Below are 25,200 nucleotides of genomic sequence, written 5' to 3'. Positions count from 1 at the left end.
CTGCTGTTAAGAAGCAAGAGGATTTATGCTTATGTATGGCTCCAGGCTGTGAAACAACATATACTCTAAACTACAGCTTTGGTTTCTGTGTACCTTCATGAAAGACCTGCTCTTAAGTACAATCATGTCACTGAGATCAAAAAGCATTCTCAAAAAAACCCCTTTGAAGTGCAAAGGAAGAAATATATGCACATTTGTAACTTGAAAAGCACACACAACCAAAACAGCATTGTGTGCCACTACAATCATACCTGGGTTGAGCTGGCATGGGACATAACACATTTGAAAGAACATACAGGGGGAGGGAATTTAAGCTAAGTCAGTAAAAAGAAAAAGTTTTCCTCCCAAATCAATGTTACTTTCTGCTATACTAAGGTTTCGTAGTACTGGTCTTCATTTCTATGATTTGTATTGGAAGTATGTAAGATCTGACAAGATCAATGTCAACATTATTACGGGAGTAAGCCAGATAATGCAGTAATTGTATCATTCTAGAGTCTCTATTTCAATAGCAAGGAAAAATATCAAGTTCTTCAATAAAAGAAAAGCAGTACAGGATCATCTAGGAATAAAAAGGGAAAGAACACATCTACTTGAAGAACAGACTTTAAATTGAAAACATTTGAGATGTAAGCACATATGTTCAGAATCTGTGGACAGAAAACTGAACATGAGCTAACTGAAACTAGCTAACAGTAAAGCAAAAAAAAAAAGCCAAACTAGTCCTGTTCAGCCAGTGTTGAGTAATAAAGATACTTGCTAAGATGTTCCATCTTTGTCCACTACATTATTTTGAAAACTGATAGAAAAGAAACTGTAAGAACTTGATGAAGCTGAATTTGGAGCAAGAAACACCTGAAACAAATCCTGCCTCCTGTGACTTTAGACTAGTTTTGGAAGCTGGATAAGGCAGCACAGTGCTCAAGCTTATTTGTTCTACTAAAATAATAGTGAAAGTTCCAGTTTCATGGCCATCAATCTTGAGAGTTTTAAGAGAAGAATTTACAACCTAGTGTCCTTATTTCACATTTATGTGAACAGATAGTGAACTGCAGAGCTAAAATTAACCCCTTATTCCATCATTTAAAGAACTGTTTTTCACAAGAACATACAATGTTGGAAATGAAGTCAACAACATGCAATAGCAATTTTTTCTAGTCTGCAATAATTCTGGAACTGTGGTGTAGGTTTGTCAGTCACATGACTCTATCCAGTTTGAAGCCATCCCTTGGCGCACAAAAAATTCAATGTTTACTGCACTAAGGAATACAAGCCAAACTGACCAGAGCATTCACCTGGAATGAGACATCCTGGATCTAGTCCTACTTGAAGGACAGTTTAAAACATTTATGGACTGGCACTGAGGTACATGGAGAAGAGACTTGCACGCTGGGGATGCAACTTTCAAGTTCTTACCACCATTTGTGAGCACAGTTTATGTTATATTCACAAGTTTATGAAAACTATAACCATCTCCCATTAACAACAAAAATTTCTTACTGCCATTTGCAATGCATTTAATTTGCTTTCTGGACTGATTTTTAAAATTGTACCTAATATAATCCTTGTGATACAAACATTATTTCTAATGCTTTAGGATTTCATCTTTGTCCAGGAATGTGAACAGATAGTGTTCTAATTTATCCTCTAAAAACACTCTCAGCACCAGCCAAAACAAGTTAGCCTCAAGAGGTAAAAATAATCCACTTACTCTAAAGGAAATAAACCACAGTCTATAAAAAAACATTAATAGAACCTTGCTGCTTGAATATTCTCTTACATGAACACTTAAAGAGTCTGAATGCAGTTTCTTTATAGCAATTTCTATGTTCAATTGCTATATGAAACATTAACTTGCTGAGTGGTCTAACACAGAAAATTCTTACTTGGGTAAAGGAGGTCCAAATAAAAAGAAAAAATGTAAAATATTACAAATATGAAATACAGAGTAGAAAATGAATGTAAATGTTAATATACAAAATGTAAAATGTCACTGAGAATGTTCCATACCAACTTACACTGTATGCATTCAGTGGCAAGAATTGGTTTTGCCTCAGTGAAGGGGAATTTGCAAGAATTCTACTTTGTCTGGTTTCTAAACCTCCTTTTAGAAGAAGTGTACTTTTTAAAAGGATTTTACTTTTTCTGTGATAGTCCAAAAGAATACACTACTTCTTCCAGAAAAAGAAGCATATTTTGTTAATATTACTCCTGCAACTTCAGTTCTCTTAAAAGAACTTAAAAATCCCAAATCAAAACCCCCCAGTTTAATCTAGAAAAAGAAAAGCCCAAAATTTAACCATCAAACAACTGTCAAACAGTATTATTGAGCAAGATGAATCAGAAATCTCTTTTATATTGTGCTCTCTTTAACACAGAACACAGCTTATGAGACATTCTTTCTCTCCCATCTTTCAAAGATCTTTATCACATGCATTGCCTAACAGCAATTTTTACATTTGGTCTTAAAATGTTCTCAAATATAAGCATTTCTATAAAGACTACAATCCCTAGCACAATCATCAATATTGATTGTGAATGTCATTTTAAACAACAAGAATTTTATTAGTTCTATTTTTCTGATACACAATCAGTGTAACAGCACAAGCAGAACACTGGTCTTTAATAGCCTACTAAGGCATACCAGAACAACAAAGGCTGCTTTCTGTTGTTCAGGAAAAGTTTCATTAAAGTGCTTATCAAATCAAAGTTAAATTGATGCTCTATATTTGGATGAGCTGATTTTGAAACACTTCTACAAGCAGTACAACAGTTAACAGCTGAAATTCCTGGCAGATTCCTTCTAAATGTCTGTTTGTAGGAGAGAAACGGAATACAACATGACACTTAGCAGACTCAGAAAAACCCTGAAGTCCTTCATGTAGTGTTCAGTATGACCAAACCTGGACATGGGGCAAAAGCCTAATAAACACTTCATGTTGCAATCAGTCCAGCTTGACCAACAGAGCCAGCAAGACACTGCTCCCACAGGAGTTGTGCGGCTGCACACTGCAACAGTCGAATGCAAAAGGATTATACCACTATTTATCAGTGTAACACACAGAGGCTGTAGGGCATTTACAAGTAAAGTAATACAACGTGAAAACAAAAATCAGTTTTGTAGCACATCTCTAGTGATACCATTGCATGAGGCATTCAGAATAAACGTGCAGAAAGGGGCTGTTTCACCTTTACGGAATACAGACAAGCAGCCAGATTCTGAAACAAACATTCATTTTTTTCAAATGATGTGTGTAAGGCCTGTGGAACAACCCTAACTACGTAGTTGCTTAATCAGCAGTGTAGAACTGGTGCTATGCAGACTCCTTTTACCTTCTAAACACAAAGGACAAAAGACAAAGCATGAAGTATATGGATCTAAGATGCAAGGCAAGGTGATCAACAGCGGAACTAAACACATTTCTCACTTCCCTACATTATCAACCCACATTTTTCTGCTACGTAGTTTTAATCAGATAGCCTCTTTCCCTATTTTTGCAGAACTCGTATTTCAAACTGAAGCATAGTCTTGAAACTAAGACCTTAATTCACCTGTCATTTCTTTTCCTTACCATTTATTTTGTATCTCCTATCTGGAACAACATATGAATTCAATTCTAATTCTAACCCCTTGTGTCAACTCTTTTTTTTTTTTTTTTAACTGATTGTATTTCACCAACACAACTACATTTGAATATAAAATCCACAAGAAAAATACACACATTCTTTTAAAAAACTGAATAGATTTCTAATCATATTCAGCTTCATAAGAAATAGCAGGGCATGTGTTTCATGATAAACATTTAAACTTCTATGAATAAAATGAAGTAGCTACTTTCATTTTTCTTTCCAAAGAAATTCACAGTCAATTTCTATAAATTCACACGTGGAAGTTACTTTACTCTATAGTTCTGAAGCAGCTTTAAATATAAAATAGAAGAACACAGTGCAGTGATACATCAAAACCTGTTTCTCCCATACTACAAAGCACAGTCTTACCGTTTTAATTTCCACAATCTCTGTGTTTATGCTTCCCAAACGGCATTTTGACATCATGATATCAGCTTGTAGATTAATCACATAATTTGAAAGCCTTGGCTCTTAAAAAAAACAAGAACAAAAACCTATGAACTACAACAGCAAGATAAATTGTGGTAATTCAGTTGCTTGTAAACACTTATATGTGTTGAGCCTACACCACAACTTGCTGACAGAAATGAACTACCTAAGTTCACTCTGAACACAAATTATTTTAATTTGCTATTAGAAACTAAAAGTTAAAAGAGTTATTTAAAAGATAATTTAATTTAAATGTGCACATACTTCCCTAGTCCTATTTCCAGGCTACTATCATTAATTACTGGTTCACGTGAGAAATACAGGAGTAGAGTGTTTGATATAATTTTACTATGGTTCGTATAATTGTATTGCTTTTTCCATGCACATATATTTTCAATTTGAGTTTGACATTAAAAAAAAATCAGAATTCAAACTTCCGTACACTGTTTCAATTTGAAACTGCAAGTAATACAGGCAACTCATGAAAAAGCAACAACCATTTCTCTCAAAGTACACATCAGTCTTTTTAGTAAAAGAGAAAATCCTGTGCATTTAAGATGGTAATTCAACCACAAAAGTAAAATTTGGAAAAATAATAATTCATGACAGTGAATTTCTAGATATATTAGCCAAATATATGTATTATATATGTATAAAAAACTACAACTCAAAGCAAAAATACCGTATTTAAGCAGATCTAGTGTTCTTAAAGCTATAAAATAAAATATTTGCACAATATATACACCTAAAAGTGTGAGGTTTTCCAGACCTAAAAAGACAGATAGTGAAGTCCAATTTTTTAAAATCAATACTGAAAACTTAAACACAAAATGAATCTTGATGAAAATTTCTCCTCCAATCAATTCCATAAAGTTAACAAAGAGGACACCCCCAAGATTAGTTCAGTATGTTCATTTTTACCTCAAATGCTGATGCTGAGCTTTTCCAGAGTCTCCAAGCCTGTAATTTTGTTTCACCCTAGGTAACCTAAAAGGCAACATAAAGAGAGAGCATTTTAACATGAACTGCCATTAAAATCAACTGTGCCATGTGGTAGTCTGCTTTCTTGCATTTTAATATTTAGCTCTGTAGCAAGAGCACATGGTCTTTCAAAATCTAATTATCATATGCCCCTTTTTGGCTAGGGATACAGAGAGTCAGTGTCTGGAAGATCAGCCTTAAGTGCTCAGGAGATATTTGCATATTTTGTTTTATCTGCTAAAGTAATTGCTAGCTGAGGCCAATTAGATTTACAGCTTTTCTCCCCTGTGCTCCCTCCACGTATGTTTCACCTAACACAGTAAGGAAATCTGGAAGAAAATTATTATTCAACACATTTAAGAGAGAGATCTGAAAGAATGTATGTTTTCCAGAAAACAAAGTAAACAGTTACCGTTCAATTTTACAAGAATACAAAAGGAATGCAGCACAGAAAATCTAATGAATACTGCATTCATGTACAAAATAGACCCACAAAACATTTACTCCCTAGGCTACATTTTAAATTTGTGTTTGCAGCATACATAAATACATCTTTTATTTTCAGCACAAAATACAGCAAATTGCTTCTAAGATGTAGTAAGTAGGACTTAGATTTATTACAGCATGTTCCTACTATGTCTAGGTTATTCATTTATTCACTGCCTCTAAACATGAACCAGAATATATATTCCATTGAACCAGAAAATAACCTACCCACAGAAAACTGCCGCATCCACGGCAAAAATATAGAAATATACTCCACTCTATACATTTACAAGAAAAGTTGAAGAGAACAACGCAGCATTTGGATACCCTGGCATAAAGCAAGCATGAACAGAAAGAAACGTTCAACCCTTGTCAATAAAGCTAATGCCATGTGTGGCTTAACAGAGCAAATTTACTTTACTGCCTAATCACAGATGGCAAACACAAAGCACAGAGACCAGTAGGTAAGAACCAAAAAAGTATGTAATTCTAATTCTCCACCAGCACAACCGCTTCCTTTGGCACATCGAAGTCAGAAGACCGAGGCTTTAATCAATCGATTGGAAGGCAGGAATTACAGTAGGCCCTTTGAATGCCAACCTAAAACCAGACAGGCCACATTCCGGAGATGCAGTCAAGGTCTAGTACAAAACAGCAGCGTATAACACATTAGCATCTAAATGGTGCTGGTGCCCCCACTCAGACAAAGCCGGGTTCGTTCCTTCTCCGGCGGCCACGGGCACCTGCTGCTGGCGACGGCCCTCGGGACAGCGGCACCGCCCGGGCAGCCCAGCACCGAACATCCCCCATGCTGCAGTCGCAGCCGGCAAAATATTTTCTACCACACCAAAAATAAAGAAAATATATATATATATATGTTTAATTTTGCTCTATAGTGTCAGAGGACCTCGTAAACAAGCAAAAGAAACAAAAAGGAAAAATTATTGACATTTTAGAAACCTAATTTTTAGGAAAGCCAATGTCTTCTATCAAACAGCAAGGTTTCCCCTTTTCTTAAATGTCACCTTTTCTTTTAAGAGCTCAACATTCACATATTTTATCAACAGATAGAAGGCAAGAGTTCTAAGATAATCAATCACTTAAAACGTCTAACTCCAAAACATACCACAAACACAATAAATACTCAAAGCACTAACATGAAAAAATCCCCAGTTCCTATAAAGACATCAAGAGAAGCATCCAAGAAGTGTCACAGCAGGCACTTCTGCAAATCTCCAGCACTCTAGAAATCTGCAAGCAACCACAAGTTACTTCTACAAATCTCAGCCAAGATCTTGAAGTATCTTGGCTATTTGCTACTGAAACACTACTAATGCAAAACCCAAGTATCCAAATATATCAGAGAATACAGACTATATAGACAGGTTTTATTTTTATTTCATGGGTTTATAATTCGGTCCTTGAAAATAATCACATTCATACGATACCTAACCTGCTATTAAAAAAGGATGGTCAGAAAAATGGTAACTGAAATTTACAGTAAAAGACCTGCTGTCACACTATAAACAACAGGCTGAATCTGAAAGGCTATCCACATTCTTGCTCTTCAGCATCTTCAATTTGAAATTATACAACTATTCCTTCCAGCAGTTAAACCATTACTCAAATTGTTAACAACATGAAAATGAAGTTATCTTGCAGTAAATTCTATGCAACTGAACTCTTAAACTCACATGAAAGCTGTGATGAAGTGAATTATCTTTATGCAAATACAACGGGATTCCAGCATGAACAAAAGTCCTGCATGATCTTTAGGGGATAAGGTAAAAACTGCCATTATGATTGGGAAGAAAAAGTACACCTGGGCTGGCATCCTGTCTCTATAATTACAGCTGGCCAGGTATGCTGAGGGCTGGGGGGAAGGGGTGACTATAAAACAGGATTTATCCTTTTCTTCCATTTGTTATTCCAGGAACTTCGTATTTCAACTATTTTTCTTCGGTTTATTACAGTACAAACAATAAAGTTATGTCAGAAACCATAGTACAAACTCCCTACCACCTCAGATTAATTTGAAAGCAATATACTCTTTGACACCCAAGGACCTAAGCCTTCTTCAGGGAAGTCAGGAAAGAATTACACTCAGGACACACACCTCTCTAAATATACAAACACTCTGAAACACATTTATTAGTTTTAACAGCAATTAGAATTAAATTATGCCACTTATTTGAGAGGTTTTTTTGCTGCATAGAAAAACTGTAGCTCAATGTGTAGATTCTAATTTATGGGTAACTATACTATCATATCAGTATCGTAAGTAGGGATAACTGACCGTATCTGTAAATTTATTTATCATTTGGTTGTTTACTTGGGTACCAAATTATTTACTTGTGATGATTTAGTTAATTTAAAGGTTATGTTCAAGCTTTTCAGGTACTTATGTCTTTCCACAGGAAAGCAATTAAGCAGACATTAGAGCAGGGATTTCTCTCTTCCTCAATTTGGGGGCAAGCTGTGAGGCAAGTACAGTTCCAAAGGATTAATTATTCTTGCTTTGGATAAGTAAAAGCAGCAGCTGCCCCCTGAATATAACCCCATGTGGAGACTTCAATCCCATTATTTGCATAAACATAAACCCTTTCTCTGCATGTGGCTAGAAGTCAAGCTCCTCAAAACATGGGCACTCAACAGTTCACTGTTAACACTGTGCCGCAACATCCAAAATTACTAAGTGCCCCACACTACAAAAGACTTTCTCTGAAGTCAATAATTGTATGATGCAAGGCCAGCAGACATTTGGAGTGTAAATCAAGCTCTAAAACTTCTACCAATTCTAAAATGAGAGTTCAAATCTACTGCAGTTGGCCATATCAATTTATGTACCACTCAAGAACCACTGTTCAAATTCTAGCCTTAGATCCAAAAAACCCCCAACAAAACAAAACAAAAAAAACCAAATCAACCAAACAAAAAGTATTCATCATTAACGGTGCATCAAACTAACTCTTCCTAGTGCAACCTTAAAATGCATAAGTATTACATGGTGGTTAGCATATTATTTAGTCCACATTTACACTTTGTTGTTTTAAATGTCATCCCAAAAAAGAAAAACTTATCACCAGTTACACTACTTGTCTTCACATGGCCTTTCCCTGCAACGAACTTGTGGGCACACTACTGGAATTTTCTTTTATGTGAAACTGGGATGAAGTCAGTATTAAATTCATAAAAATAAGTAGTACAAAGAAACTTATTTCTCCCAAATTCTGAGGACATTCAAAGCTCCTCAGCTGACATAGAATTCAATCTCCAGAGAAAGAACACCAGAGAGGAGAAAAAAAAAACCCGCAACAAACAAAAACCATACTTGATTATTTTATTTTATTGAAGGAAAATATGTGAATAACTTCTAAGACATTTCCATAGGTCCACACGGTTGTTGTTTTTTGGTTTGGTTTTTTGCTTGCTTGTTGCTGGGTTTGTCTTTGTTTTTCTTTTGGAACATGTAAGAATATCTAAAGGTGAAGATGTTGCTCAGGTTGAGTCAACACCCCTGAAGGTATTTAACAAAATGTGTAGACATGGCACTTAGGGACATGGTTTTGTTTGGGCTGGGCAGTCTTACATTGACAGTTGGATTTTAGGCATCTTTTCCCTAAATCATATGGAATTCTGCAATTCTATGAAAATGCTGTGGCAAACCAACAGTGTTGCAAGGGCTCTCACACAAGATGAAGAGCAGAATAAATGTGTATGATTGTAAAATGATCTGAATTAATTCCAAAGTGGAAAAGATGTAATTATTTCCCTCTATGTAAATAGATGCACTTAGACTAGAACATCAGCATTCCTTTACATTCTTTACAGTTAAACTAATAATAAGACTTCAGCAGCTCATCTCAATTAAATTCTATTTTTTTTAATGCATCGATCTTTATTTTCAATATTGTCCAAAAAAAGCAAATATTTGCATGGTGTCTGGGGTTCAAAAGTGGTGAGAAGCCATAAATATTACATTTCACCAGTATAATGCTTCAAGCCTCATGTAGCATTTCCGTATCACAGGTTAGCTGTACCACTGCTGACCTTCCAAAACAACTGACATAATACCGAAACTGAATCGAAAATATTCAACAATTTACTTGGCAAAAATGATCAACCATGAAAGCTGGAACAGGGTCAAACATAAACCACCTCCTCTGTTAGCAGTGAGGTAAGTGGCTCATAAAGGTCCTTTAGCTCCAATACTGTTGCAAGTTAGCACCACTAAACCTTGCAGTGCAGAGATCCAAACCAGAAAACAGACCCATTCCTGATTCATCCATCAATCTTCCCACAGTAGCAGAACAAATGCAAGATGAAAAAGAATAGATTGAGATAAAATACATATCCTTGAGAGAGTTCTCTGCATGTATATTAATAGGTATCTTTCCCTAATGCCAAGTGTAGATTGCAGCTAAGAATCCTTTCAGTCCAGTGCAGCATTAGTCCAATTTTCCACATTAGATCTGCTCATAATATATACAGTGATAGATACTCTTAACCATGTGGGTGAAAAAAAGTATCCAAGTTGTTACTCCTCCTTGAATGACAGCAGAAGCTTCAAAAACTGAAACAAGCTGTTTTGCTACAACCATCATTAAAAAATAGGGGGCGAGGCATGAATGGGGAGAACTTTTTACCCTTCATTTTTCACAATGGAGTGAGAGCTATTCCTGCATATAGGCAAAAGCATTCCCAGATATGCAAATGACAGGATTGTTCCAGACATTAAAGCAGTTGTGGTTTACTGGATACAGCATTCACTGAATACTCATTTCATTATTAAAGAGGCAAGTTAGAAGAGAAATGAAATTATTGTTAAACAATTCCACTGTTTTATGTTATTATCTAAAACTACTCAGGCCTGAGAAATAATGTTTTAAAGGAGTTAAATCCCTGTAAATGGTGCAACTGAGGGTTTCTGACACTACGTTGGGTTCTGCAAGCAATATAGCTAAGTTAATATAGTACTAAACGTGTCAATTAACTCTTCTGCTAAGCACAACTCAGAATTAATATATTCCTGTATTTGTTTCAATTCCAGACCCTGTTTGCATTATGGACACAATACTGCATTAAAAATGACACATATATGTACACAACCCTAGTCTACAGCCATCAGTTGAAAAGAGTTCCTTTCTTCTGTAACATTAAAATAGATAGTCCTGTAATTCAGTCAGTTGTGAACTGCATTTTCAGAGCAGAACACACACATACAAGTTTGAGTAGAGACTCTCGTCTAAAAACAACACAGCAGATTTTGCTTTATCAGAGATTACCAGCTCCACTAATCTTGGTTATTAAAAGATAAAAAATACAAAGCAAAAGAAAGAATTGTCATGTTCTTACCACGTTAGTTGTAGTTTGCATCAACATTGCCAAACCACCAATTATTATGCCTGTTATCATCTAATTACAAAAAGTATACTAGCTTGATTGCAGCAACATTAAGTAGCCAACATCAAGCAACTATGAGCAAAAACTCTGAGGTGTTTTCTTAACTCAATAGTTCTCAATTTTCAGAAAAAAAATGCAGCCAAATTCTGTGAGGCTGACTGGCAGCTGTATTGGCAGAGTCTGGACTACCTCCCCTTTCTGCTGTGCTCAGCTTCCACTTTGGATACATTAAGACTTACCAAAAGAAAACAGTAACAGCCTGGCAGGTACATTCCTGGTGACTGACAAGGGACGACTTGGCAATAACAGGAGAATGAGATAAGCAGCAGAACACACCTCCACCATTCTGAACGTGGGAAACAAAACTCGAACTCACATACAATCTCTCGCAGTTATTACTGTATCATTCCTCCAGAGTCTGGGCAGCTCTGAAGTGTGTGCAGAGTCTGGGCAGCTCTACACACACTTCAATTCTTTCACTTAATGATGAGCACTGGATTTAGAGTACTTTCTTACCCTCATTTATTCTCACAGTACCGTGCAGATGACCAATGCCAGTAGGTCAGACTATGTTTCTCCAGAGGTCAATCAAACCCAGACTCTCTGAAGACATCCATGAAGCAGCACAGAAGTGAAGGGCAGCTGTAATGAACACCCAGTCAGACAGGCTGGATCAGAAGAGGCACTGGGAGCATCACTGGGAACTCAATCTAGTTATGAGACAATTAAAGGGAAGAAGCAAGTTTCTAGCAGCAAACCAGAAAAGACGTGAATGCAATCAAAGATTTGGAAAAGCAGAGATATTTCAGATTAAAAAAAAAAAAATACAAAAATACAAAAAAAACCCCAAACCTTACTAAAAGTCTTTAGATACCAAATAATTTTGTTTATGAACAGGGTAATAATCAAGCATTTTAAAGTAAATTATTCCACCATTAACATGCCAATACAGCAAGTCAAATTAAACCAGAGGCATTAACATCCCTAATTTTGATTTCTACCGGTAAACATCCCAGATTTATACTGAGAAGGCTTACATCTAAGGTTCCTACATAACTACCCTACTAGTTAGGAAGTTACATTGTTTTTATAGTTTTCCGTAGAAACTAGTGCACCCACATCAGTATCATTTAGGTTGATTCACAACCTAGGCATCTGACTAATTAGGAGAATAGCATCGCAGCCATTAACATTCAAGTAATCACACTATTTACCTTATTAATTATTGTACTGAATTATGTAGAACAACTTTCCCCCTGCATACTATGGCGTATTTGAAAAGACTGCATAACTCAATTAATGCAAACATATATTACATTTATAGTAATAAATAAAACTTTAAATTACTCAGAATAAATATTTAAATACAACTGACTTTGAATTTCATTGACTAATCATTTGCTTTCATCAGCTAATGAGCAGCTTATTTGAGTAGGCATACACAGATGCATTAAGATGCCTAAAGAGGCAGATAATTGATGACTTCCAGAATGATTTAAGCAGATTAGATGCCTAACTTTCAATGGAGATTTCCCTCTTCTTCCTCAGCACTGCTTTCTCAACCCTGAACAGAAAATCTCTTACTTCTCTTCAGCTAATGATTTTAAGAAAACTACCATTTTCATAATTTCTTAATTTGCAATTCAAGCTACTTCAAATACATACTAAAACCAGTAAAAAAACCCCAAAGCACTAAACAACAAAAAAAACCCTCTAGGTCTCTAACACTTGTAATAGAAAAGTAGCTTTGAAATGAAATTTTAAAGGTATATAATTTTTAAGTTAATAAGTTTGACCTTGTTGCACAGACAAGACGTTAGAGAAACCGAGACTAATCAACTAAAGCAATGAAGTACATTGAAAAGGAAAAGTGCGTTAAACCCTTGTGAGCAAGCTGTCACTGAGAAGAGTGACCTTATTACTCCTCTTTTAGTAGGATTAAGCACATGGCATATGCAGAGGTTTTACATCCCAACATTTTACCAGATCAGTATTTCACTTCAGCTTTCTAAAACATGTTTATAAAAATCTGTAGCTGGTTGTACAGTCAAATTTTTCTAAAACAATCAGAGAAGAAATACATTTCTGATGTAAACAAAGCACAGGAGAGATTTTTTTCATTTTATCACTTTTCTTTCATTTTCACTCAGCAGCAAGACAAAACACTGTATAATAAAGGCTTCCTGATCACAGCTTACCACGCATTTAATATGGCACAGCTGTACACACAAGAATTAATGGTTATATTGTCCTGAACTATTTTTCTCCCAGAGTCAGACAAGTGTCAAAGCTGTTAGAGAACAGAAGGAGCAGTGACAGTGGGGTTGCTTCACTGAACACTAGGTTGTCATCAGATTGGATCTATAGTCTCATGAAAACTAATCCCAAAACACTACTTCTCACCTGTTAATTGAAATAACTGTATCATGTTTTTCTCGATTTTGTACTTGCTTGCTTTTTGTTAATAGCTGCTGTTATAAACAGGTGTGTTGTGACAGTAGTTTTGTGGGTTTGTGTACAAAAATCATCTGTGGTAAACCCAGGATAGGAACCAAAGTCAGGGGAACATCATGCTACAAAAATTAAATTAAAAAACAGTTGGATTTACCAACACTTCTTCAGTAAGTATTTCTGAGATGTGAACAACTTTTTAATAAAAGTAACTGCAGTCAGTGCAGTAATCACGATGGAACACTTAGACTAGCTATTAGCTTGGAAAATTCAGATCTGAAGTTACGCCTAGTTTAAAACCTCTCATTTTTACCCAGTGGTAATTTGTAGTTGTGACTCCATAATTAGGAATCTGTAAAAGAAACTGCTTAAAATTCTGGGACTTATTTTCCATTTTGCCTCAAATGTAGTGATTATATGTTCCAAGACACTAATACAATTAGATACAAATCAATGACTTAATAACTTTAAGCTATTAAATTTTATTAAAAGAGTGTTTTCCTCTATCCAGCTTTCCATTCTTATGAAAATGGTGGGATGAGGTTTTTTTGCAATGATATGTTCAAGTTCTTGGGTATAATTTGATTAGCTTTAAAAGCTCTTCAAAGCTCAGTGTTTCCATTTTAGTGAAGGAAGGGGGGGAATCATTGTCCTGATTTAAAAAACCAAACAAAACCCCTAAAACCAACCACCATTGCCCCCAAACAAAACTAAACAACTCGCTAGTTTGTTTACCATGAACCTGGTAGAGATTTGTAATCACTCATTTGAAATCACGGCTTCAGGACTCCACACTATCCAGAGCAGAATTTGCTATATAATTATGTGGGAAGTTCAAAAGTAACAAGCTGGAGTAGTTGACAAAGGTAGGTTACTTTTGCAGATCAGGAGAACTTTCTTGTTTGGTTTTTTCCCCCCCAACTTGAGTAAGAAGTTTCTCTCCACCCCAAAAATTGCCTTGAGAGTAGAACTAGGGGTAGGCTTAGGATATACAAGTTTTCCAACTTGGTTGGTTTTGGTTTTTGTTTTTTGGGTTTTTTTTTCATAGACTAAACTCAATTTTATGGTTAAAATTGACTGCGGTTTTTGTAAAAATATGTAATTGAATGGTGATTCCATGCAACTATGGTACATGTATCATACATGCATATATTGGATTTTTAAGCAAAAATATCCAAAACTTAAACAATGTTCTTTTCAATGTTACGAGTTGAGCAGTTCCCAGTGTGAGCTAAACTGTTGTATCCTGTTGGACTTAAAGGGTAAACAGTGTTTACAAATTTCAGTTTACAGGCATACTTTAGGAATATTGTGTAATATTGAGGGTATGTGTAATTTTCATATGAAGTAGTAGCCAATACTCAAGGCCAGGAGTATTTCTAATTAACATTATGATACTGTCAAAAGAGTTAATTAAAAAGACAAAAATCAGAAAACTTTAGATTATTTAAAATTTTGCATTCTAATTAGGGGGCACATGATCATAGAGGTGCTCTCGAAACAGTAAAACTTTTTTCCTGTTTGGCAGCTGAGGAGCTTAGGCTGTATCTTGGGCTCTAGTTTGACAGGCATTTTAGATGGCATTCAAGTGGCTGTCAAAGTGGAGGACAACCATCTCCTCATGGCAGCTCTAATACTCCCCTGATCCATATGAACTACTTTGCTGAACCAATAGAAAACTTGCCTAGGTCAAGGAAATTGGATTCAACAGGCTTTTGACTGTGACATTTAAAATCAGACACCAGCTTCTCTTTTCTATTGCCAACTGTTGCTGAACTGTGTTACACTAAGAACAATAAATCTAAAAATTCCAAACCCAAAACTTCTTGCTGTGTAGCACAAACCTATTTGAAAGGTGCCAGAGGAAACACCTAGAGGTACCAGACAGCAGTAACCGGATGAACCGATATAAGGTTTTAACAACTCTTAATAGCTGACAATGTATACATTAGTAGCATTACTGGCATACTACTCACAATGCCTGCCAGAAATCAGCACCTGCTTCATCATTATGCAAGTCACTACATGCCCTAAAATCATCCAATAATTCCTTGCAGACCCTCATCAGCTGCAACTATAACTGGTCAGTAGAGAGTTTTAACAAATCATGAATTTTATCACTAAAAACTCATCCTGTGTTCAGTTTAGGCAACACATAGTCTTTAGAAGACCATTTTCCAGACAATTTACTATTAATCAAGGCAGGTTTAACTTCTCGACTTCAACACAGCAAAGCATTAACTATGCAAGGATTACAATAGGGAAAATTGCTCATCTCCTGGAAGTTGATCATGTCTTTCAAAAACCCAGGGAGCTCATAGATGTTTTTGGCATTCTTCCAATCCTTTTTTCAATTAAATACTTGAAGATAAAAATGCATTACCTTCCTAAAACCTACACACTTCCTCCTCCAGAGCTTCATCACCCATCATGCCTCAAACTCATTGCTCTCAAATCACTCAGTAGGTAGTATAGCCACACTTCTGTAGTTGAAGATTTCATTAACTCATAGCCCTTGTGATTACACAGTAAACAAATCAACTGATCTATTCAGCATATAAACCTATGGACATACTGGGTATACATTTCCAGAAATACTTGGATATATGTTTCTTTATTTTTTGATTTATAATCTCTGAAAGTATATAGACAGCTTCTTGTTTCCGTATCATTTACAGCTTGCTATCTTTCTTTAGCATCAGTGAACTCTCGAGGCCAATGCTGATAGAGTTCAATATTCTTTAGAAATAACAAAGAAAGGAGAAACTTTCCCCACACACTTTTTTTACAAGTTGTAAAAAATTGTAAGGCAGTCCATGAGACCTTGCTGACAATAACTGTAAAAATAATGAAAAATATACAAGGATAATCCCATGGCTCTCAATAACGTGCTTCTGTCACTTCCCCTTACAGTCTCTGCCATTCATGCTGACTCTGTTCATTACACTGGTAGAAAATATTAATATTCCAATTTTCCTCTTATTTTGTCTCACAGAAACAGGCAAGCATAAGTAGCAAGAAGAATAAATGACAAAAACACACACATCTTCCTGGGGACTCAAAGAACATGCAGCAGAGGTATAAATGTGTGTTTGTTTGCTTTTTTTGTTTGTTTTAAGAAGGAGTGTACTTTTTATGCTCATTATCCATCTCCAACAGTAATTTGGTTTCTGCAGTCTTGGAGGTCATTGAGATAGGACTATGTTAGACAGCAAAAACCATGAAAAATTATCTTCAGTAGCTGGGGGAGAAGGGACGAGCATTGATTCTTTTCCCCCCCCCCAAAAAAATTTTAACAGAGCTCATATCCCTTCTTAACAACTTTACATAGCAAGCTGACAATATAGGCATTTAACTTAAGTTGAAAGATGGCCAAAGGTTGCAGGTCACTAAAAAAAACTGACCAGAGCTTTCGCTTGTATTGTAAGCACTCTCATTTTATGTCTTCTTCCAAAAACAAAAAGCCTAGTAGCCATTGATCATGAAGGTACAGCAAAGCACAGGTTTGCCTGCTCAGAAATACACAGCTTCAGTGAGGAATTAAAAGCCTTGCTTGAGATTGATCCCAGACACTAATATCCTGAATAAAGAAGAAATACTATCAATTAATATTATGAATTCATAAAATCCCAGTTAATAAGTCAGATTAAATACATTTAAATGTTTTAAGGTATGCAGAATACAAACATCAAAAAAATTTCTTTTATTTATGCACTTGACAGTTAAACTCAAAAGAGGGGGTGAAAACGAAAATACCTAAATTAACTCGCCAAAACTCAGTGGGAGAAGTTAGGTCTTCTATGGTTTGAATATTGTCTACAATTCAGATCACCACTAGAAGTTTTTACTACGAACTACAAGGCAACTTCACCTTTAGATAGCTAAGCCTTTTTCATTTCTGCTTGAACAAAAATTATAGAGCAAAAACATCAAAAAAGGCCAGTAACAGTTCAAGGAAAGCTGTAAGAAACTTGATCTAGATCAGAAACAAAGCAGATTTCACAAACAAAAGAGAAACATGAATTGCAAAGGTAGCCAGCCCAGACATGCTTGCATAGCCAAATCACCTCAATGGAGTCAAACAAATTAACTTTAAAAAGCAAAATGTATTTACCTCACATCCTAAGGAAAGGAGATTTATGCAATCAGTAGGCAGGTCTAAAACTCCAATTCAGTTTTCAAAAATAAAAGATTAAAAAAATAATTCCTAAATTCCTATTTTCAAGACCAATTTCTTCACTACTACCCAGCTACTTACTAACAGCTGAGGAAAAGGCTGCTACACGGCTTGACAAATTATCAAGAATCAGAGTCCAAAAGAGGAGACACACACTGGAAACCAGATTTTACTAACTAGCAATAAGGGTCTGGTTCAAACATGGGTTTGGGGCCAGGGGTTTTTTTGTGTGTATGTATATTTGCACAAATGAAAAAACACAAGGATATTGATATTTAAAACAAACAAAAAAATGCCAAGGCCAGATAAAACAGTCTGAAACTGACCACCTCTGTTTCCAGGTCAACCTGTCCTTCAAGTCAGAAGCCACCCTGCTGCTTCTCAGATCTCTCATGCTCATTCAATGAACCCAAAGGAACTGATCCTTTATGAAGAATAACAGACTATTTAAAACATGGGCAGAAACTGATCATGCCAGCTTACATCACAGAAGTACTGAGCCACTGAGTGACATAAAGAGAAGAAAGCACAGTAAACCAAGGTTTTCTACTATCATTAGTAAAGATCAAGAGAGAATACTTTTGATTTTTTTGCCTTGGTAAGAAGAGGCACAGCAGTAACAGCTGTGCCAACCACAACACAGATCTCAGAGTGGCAAGTGTACTGCACTTAAAGGAAGGGCCACAACAAGCAGTACTGAAGTCTCTTGGATCTAGGTGTATTTATGACAGAAGGTGGACAATATTGCTCTTTCTTCTCTTTCCCACCAGAGAAGGACCTTTCAACACCTGCAGCTATGCAACCCTGCAAGTAAATTCCTTGACATAAGTTTCAGTTCTCCGCTTCTTGACTGTATGATTTTGAAGGCGACAAATATAATGGAAAACTGATTTAACTAATGTAGTCCACAAACAGAGCAGAAATAACAAGGGAATTCCAGATATATTGCTCAGCACACAAACTTGTAAAATTATGATGTCACTAAATAAGGCATGCAAGAACTATCAAAACCAAGAGTTGACCTAATATAATATCATGGCGCACACTAAAGTGGGCTCTGCTTTGTTCTCTAGATTAAGTCTTCTATAATGTTTATTTTAGTAACAGTCCTAAAGCCACCATACCCCAATTAACACAGTTTGAACACCGAAACTTGAAATGCCAACGAAGACTAACTTCAGCTAAAAAATTAACTTTTAGTTTTTACTATATATCAGGTTTCTTCTCTTCTGGTTTATCACAATACATATGGTAGTCACAAAAGGCTAAAGGATGAAAAAAAGATGTCTGGAAAGTGTAAAGCAAAATCATGTTTTCTGATCTACTCCAGCTATTCTTAGCCTTCAGGATATAGCATTCTAAAAGCACATTGCACACATTTTATAGAAGCTCCTGTTATACACAACACTATAATTATGCTTTTACTTTCTTTAAAAGTAGCACTTCCTAAAAAAATATATAAATGAAATCAAAATTCTGCTATCAGTCTGAAGAAATTACTTGAACACATGAAGGTGATGGGATAGAGATGGCCAGTGGTTACACAGTCAAGCATTAGGACTGTTCCATCAATGACCTATCAGGCTCAGTATACTCCCTAGTTTGTATTACCTACATGAGAGGGGAAAAAAGGTCAGAGAGAATTATGGAACAACAGAACAACCCATCTCAGAATGTTCTGAAGTTCTACCTGCTGCCTGATAGTGATGCCTTTTTACTGGCCCTAAAATCATGAGCCAGACACAGTAAGTTGATAAAAAGGGGTTACCTTTACTAGGATCCTTATGGTGCACAACATGCTGAAAAGACATGAAGATGCACATGTAACATAAAGCAGATACAATTTTTATATATTTAGCAAATTAGCATAACTGACAAGAATCCCCAATTAGATACATAGGGGATAAGGTAATTCCCCCCAGTACTACCCTTTTCTGGAAACCCTCCCTTAGACAGGAACTAAACTTTGTCTATGAAAATGTGTCTCACGAAGTCATTTTAACCTCAGTTCCTGGAGAACCTAACCTTGGAGCCCAAGACCTTAGAGCTGCTGGGGAATTTATTTTGTCTTTCTGTCTAATAGAGTAGGTAAAATGCTAGCTACAAATACAGTAATAGGCTACAGTGCTACAAATATAGATGTAAAGAATATAGAGAATATATAAAAGCAAAAAGGCAAAAACCAATTCCGTATCAACAGACTAATCTACAACCCAAAATAAAAATCCTGTCTGTAGTCTTAGCACTTACTGTAACGCTCATCATCCCTAAAGCCCTAGAATCCTTTTCAAAATCTTCCTGAACTCTTGCTCTCACTTACATTCTCGAGCTTATCTAAAGAGAAATCAGACTATTTCAGCTCCTTTATCCATTTTAATAAGTAACTCTTTGCTCTTTTAAGAATGTATGTGTTTTCGTTTAGTTTTGCCAGTAGTTTGCATTCACTACAGATCAATGCACATTTAGTCAGTTCATACTGAAAGCCAACACGGGTCAAGCAGTGATACTCAGACTCTGAGCACCTGTGCTGAAGCAATTCCATACACTTTGCTGAAAAAGTGGCAAAGTACTAAACACATTTTTGAGGTGGGAAAGGAGAAACATCTGTGGACTACATAAAAAGCCCCATGAAAATACACTATTTTTTTGAACTGCAGGTTTTGCTTTTTTCTTCTTGTATGCTACAGATGATCAAGGTATTTCTAAAGAAAAAGGAAAAAAAAGTGTATCTTCTAGAAAAACATTAGTGTAATATAACAGACAAAATAGCTTGGTTGGCTTCCCCCTACCAGCAACCAGTGGAGAACATGTATGGAGCTGTAAAATTGCAGGGCAGGCAGGAGCACCTTCCACAGACCAGCCACCTTGATGTTTGCCAAGACTGAAAAGACACTCTTGTTTTTATAGCCTCGGATGATTTTCACTACAAATTAATTGTTTCAACCTTCCTGCAAACTTCTGGCATTGCCAATAGGCTGGTACACCATGTCTTTGAGTTACACACAGTGTAAAGGGGTACCGCATTTGTTTTCAGTCTGTAAGATACAGAAATCTTTCAAAACCAGGAGAACCAAGCAAACAATCAACACTTCCCTCTTCTACTTTCTTCATGACTCTCTTTGTGATGTTTGTTATCCCTTCACTGGCATGTCCTTCCTCATGTGAAAAGCCCCAGCCAGTTTTCAATCTACATCTCCCTTAGCCTAATACAACCTTTCAAAAGTAGAAGAGAGATAAAGGGAAAATACCCAAACTGCATTTAGTATTAAACATATAGACTGAGAACGGATTTATACAATGACATATTGATGCCATTTCCTTCTCAAGTAATTATTAATTCTTGTATTAATAATTTTGTGTCTGCCAAGTACTGACCTGCCACTTTCACAGAACTGTATCATCAGGATGCTTTGAAGAACAGCAGTAGCTAATTCAGGGTCAGCATTTCTGATAACTATTTTTTAATCCTATCAATTAAGAAAGTAACAATCCAATTATTAAACACATAAAAAAAGCACTTCCAGCTGAAAACTTCTAGTAGCATCTTCAAAGCTCACAGACCACAATGTGGAGATAGACAATAGGAAAAACTCTCTTAACAGAGGCACTTAGGAGAATAACTATCAAATTAATTTCAGTTAGTGTCTGTATGAACTTGCTAGAACAAGCACCACCCCACCTACGGAACATACATGTGCAGTCAGCATTTCAACAGAGCACCCAGAGTGGCTTATTTAAAGAAAACACATAAAACACAGTAAAACAGGCCAAACTAAGTGTCTACAAAGTTAACTGTAGATTACTACGTTCACGGAAAGAAAATGAAAAACAATCTTCTAGCCTACACTTTCACCACCTGAGCCCCCCACATAACCTGAAGACCAAAATCTTAACATCAAAAATACTCAAAGCTGATCTGAAGTGCCAAACATCCTCCGGACTGTTAGCAGTTAACTGAGATTCACAACTCACTTTGAGAGTCACTTTTTTTAAACACTAAATTTCTGATTAAGCAGAATACACCCCAAAAAAACCCACCCTTTTTTTTTGGTCATATGTCAGTATCATTCCCCATTTTCTACTCATGCGGGCTTTTTCTATATTACCTAACACAGCAACAAAGTCCTGTGCAAAAACATATGTCTTTTTCGTTTTTCAACGCACATTCACACACCACAAGGTCTGCCTTAATCACACTGCCTTCATTTACCCTGGGAAAGGATGGAAAGGAAGCAAAGAGGAGAGCCAACACATTCTTATATCACCCTTAACATCAGCACTGCTGTGTATAAACTCCTTTACTACCCGCCACTGCTTTTCCCGGCCCCTGAGGACACAGCGGGAGGGCCCCAGAGCTCCCGGGAGGCTCCGGCGCGGCTGCCCGGGGGGCGCCGCTCACAGACAAAGCCGAGCGGGCCCGCAGCGCGGCCCAGCCGTGCGGGCCCCGCCGGCGCCGGGAGAGCTGCTCAGGCCGATCCCAGGGCCCGGGCGTCGGTGCTGGGAGCCGCTGGGGTGGAGGCGGGGCAGCGCTGCCCGGGCCCCGAGAGGGAGGAACGGACCGCCGCCATCCCACCCCGCTGGCGGCGGCGCCGGGGCCGCGGGAGCTGCGGCCGGCGGGCGCGACACACCCGCGCTCGGCCGCTATGCAGCTCCCGGGGCGCCATCTCCTACCTGCTCGGACCGGACCCAGCCCGGCGCTTCCCCCCACTACAGGCCGCGTCTCATTGTGCTCCCGCCGCCGCCGCCGCCATTTCCCCGCCGCCGCCGCCTCAGTCCCCGCAGCTGTCAGGACCCTCCATTCACCTGGGCCCGGGACGGCCTCCCCCTCCCTCCCTTGCCCCTGCGCTACGGCCGGCGCTACGCAAACAGAGCGCCGCCCCCGCCCCTCCCGCCCCGTACCAACGGGGGCCGCCCAGCGCCCACGGCGCAACCCGGCTCCGAGAATTCCGCCCTGCGCAGTCCGCACGCTTCGCATCCCCCACGCTATGAGAGGAAGCAGGCGATTGGCGGCCGGAGCCGGGTAAAAGGTGAAAGGTCGCGAGGCAGCCAATGGGACGGCGGGATACAGCGACTGCCGGCGAGCCGCCGGGCGCTCCGGGCGCTCACGTGCGTGCGCGCTCCCCTCCCCCGCCAGAGCGCTGCTGAGCGCTCGGCCGTGCCCCGCGGGCGGGTCTCGCGCGCTGAGGCGGGGGGCGCGCGGCGGCGCTGAGGCGGGGGCGGCGGCCGCCATCTTGGGACGGGGGGCCGAAGCCCGGGCGTTCGCTTCTTGTGCCACTGAGGCAGGGCTGGTCGTGGAGAGACGGATCTGAGGGAATGCGGTTATTCTATCGCACGGCATGCCCTCGGGGAAAAAGGTGATCCCTTTTGGCCATGTCTGGATAGAGCAGCAGTGAGCTGTCTCATGACTGTGTAACAAAATCCCACCTTTTCACACACACAGGTAGCCATTTCCATCAGAAGTCACCTTCCTGACACAGGCAAAATGGTCCTTTTCCACCGGGGAGCCTCCAGCCCTTACTGCTGCAGGGCCCAGAAAGTGGAAGAAGAAAAGAGAGCTGCAGGTGCTTGGGTTATGTAGGCTCCCAAAGCAGCATCTCTTTCTGTCATTGCATGACGCAGATTGTTGACTGGCTGGACCACTGGTCTCACTCCAGTATCTTGGCAACACTCCATTGATTGAGTAGATGTTACTAGTTGAGGGTTTTTTAGCAGCTGAGAGAAAGCTGAAGGGGGTTTACCCCTCACGTGCGGACAAAAGGAAGCCTGGAGGTCACAGCTACAATGCCTCCAGAAGGCGGCAATCCCCACCGCAACACACAAAACGAAGGGGTAGAGCTCCTCACCCAAAGGAGCTTTCCTCTTGTTGCTGGAATGAAGGCACAAAAGCAAAGAAGAAAGGAGACTCCCCATATGTGTTCCACACAAGAATATCCCAAAGAGAAAGAAGAACAAAAAGCCCAATTTGTCAGAGCGTCCAGGGCTTTTATACTGGGTACGGAATAGGCGGGGAAAGGGATCTCAGCCAATGGGATAGGGACAAGCAGGTGGGGTTGACAGCAAGGGAACCAATGGGAACAACACATAGGAGTGACTTAGGGAAAGATCCAATGGGGCGTCAAGGAACAAAGAACTTTCTAGAACTGATACATATTAAACAAGGAATATGAATATACATAACTTCATACATAAACAGGATGGGGAAACATTAACCAATCAGGGGAAAACATGCAAACATCAGAACAAAGGGCTCATGGGTTCTCACCGTGACTGCAGTTATGTACTAAACTTGGGTTGCTGACCACCACAGCTGGCTGTTTGAGTTCTCCTCACGAGACGGAGTGGCTGGAACCACCTGTAGCACCAGAACTAAGAAGTACCAAGTCTTTTCAAAAGTGCTTTGAAATGTCTGGGATTAAGCAGCTGGAATAGGGTAAGGTTTTGCCACCGCCAAAACTCTTAAACCAGAGGTGAACAATGAGTTATGTTTGTGTTAAGTCAGGGGACCCAGTGAGAGTCTCCTATGAGCGCATGTGGTTGCAACAAGGACTGGATGGTGATTGGCCTTGTTGCCTAATAAAGATGACCATGACTGCAATGTCACTTCTGGCCACCCACTGCCATTGCAAGTTGTGCTGAAGGCAGTGTGTTTTCAATGGAAGATCTGTCACTGGAGGTGCAACCTCCCTCATTCCATCTGCTCTCTACCAGGGACTTGCCATGGTAACACAACTGTGCCTACAAAACCAGTATGAAAAGATAAAGCTCACTGGAGCACTCCTAAGGTTCATTTAAAACAACCTGAGTAAAATTACTTCAGATTCAAAGTGATAAAGAGGCCTGGGGTATTACCAAATTAAGTATTTTCTTGGCACAAACCACTGTTGCTGTTTAGAGCACATCTTCTGTAATGACTGCCATTATGCTGTTAAATGTTACAGTACTAGGTATTTTTATAGGATTGAAAGGGCATCCTTCTGGTTTGTTTTTTTTTTTTTTTTATGGATAGAAGAATAATTATATCCCATGACAAAAGCTGAGGAAGAGGAGCAGCTGTTCAGTCTTATCCAGTGGGAACTGTCAGAGCATATGGATCTATTTTTCCAATTTTAGCTGAAGTACTGAAGGAAATTGGCATTCTTGATTCCTTCTAACATAAAATAGAGCAGAAAGAAACCCTCCCTAATGCAGGCCATGATTAAATAATGAATTTTATTCATTTCAAGTAGGTTCAAAGAGAAAGCAACCAGAATACTTAGAAAACAAAACAGACAAATGCCAGGAGAATTCTGGAAGTTATTTTCTTGTATAAATGGGTGTCTTTCTCCACAGCTACTTCCTCCTTGAGCCTGCCTGCTGACAGGAGTTTTTGATATAAAAGTACAGGATAAAATCTGTGCTGTTCCTTACAACCCTATTCCTAGTACCCTCTCTCCATTCTAAGAAACAGATATTTGATGTCATATATTTGTGTAATCAGACCTAACCTTCACAGTTTAAGCCCAAATTAAAAATTTACTTTTAGGTTGATTTCACAAATTCCTTACAAAGATTTTTAAAGTAAAATGAACTCATCAATGCGAGATGCAACTCTGAAAAATTCCACATATTTCAAACTGGTTGGCATTCAGAATTTGGTAAAAAAA

General features: G+C 38.3%; 1 protein-coding gene across 5 annotated transcripts in view; it reads right to left on the bottom strand.

Annotated features, from left to right (window-relative positions):
- Positions 1–22,539, bottom strand: part of DICER1 (dicer 1, ribonuclease III) — a 68,033-nt gene extending 45,494 nt beyond the window's left edge. For 2 of the 5 annotated variants that reach the window (XM_039551940.1, XM_039551942.1), the window contains exons 1-3: positions 22,457–22,539; positions 4,981–5,046; positions 4,000–4,100 (exon numbers count right to left, since the gene is read on the bottom strand). The gene's annotated coding sequence lies outside the window, so the exon portion shown is untranslated. Of the gene's footprint in view, positions 1–3,999; positions 4,101–4,980; positions 5,047–20,932; positions 21,003–22,228; positions 22,334–22,456 lie in introns of those variants that run through there. The other 3 variants (XM_039551939.1, XM_039551941.1, XM_010394637.4) reach the window with 2 other exon arrangements.
- Between the last annotated feature and the right edge of the window lie 2,661 nt (positions 22,540–25,200).

The sequence above is a fragment of the Corvus cornix genome, chromosome 5 (assembly GCF_000738735.6).
Source record: "Corvus cornix cornix isolate S_Up_H32 chromosome 5, ASM73873v5, whole genome shotgun sequence".
NCBI lineage: Eukaryota > Metazoa > Chordata > Aves > Passeriformes > Corvidae > Corvus > Corvus cornix.
Note: the sequence above shows the minus strand (reverse complement) of the source record. Positions and strands in the feature narration are given on the sequence as shown.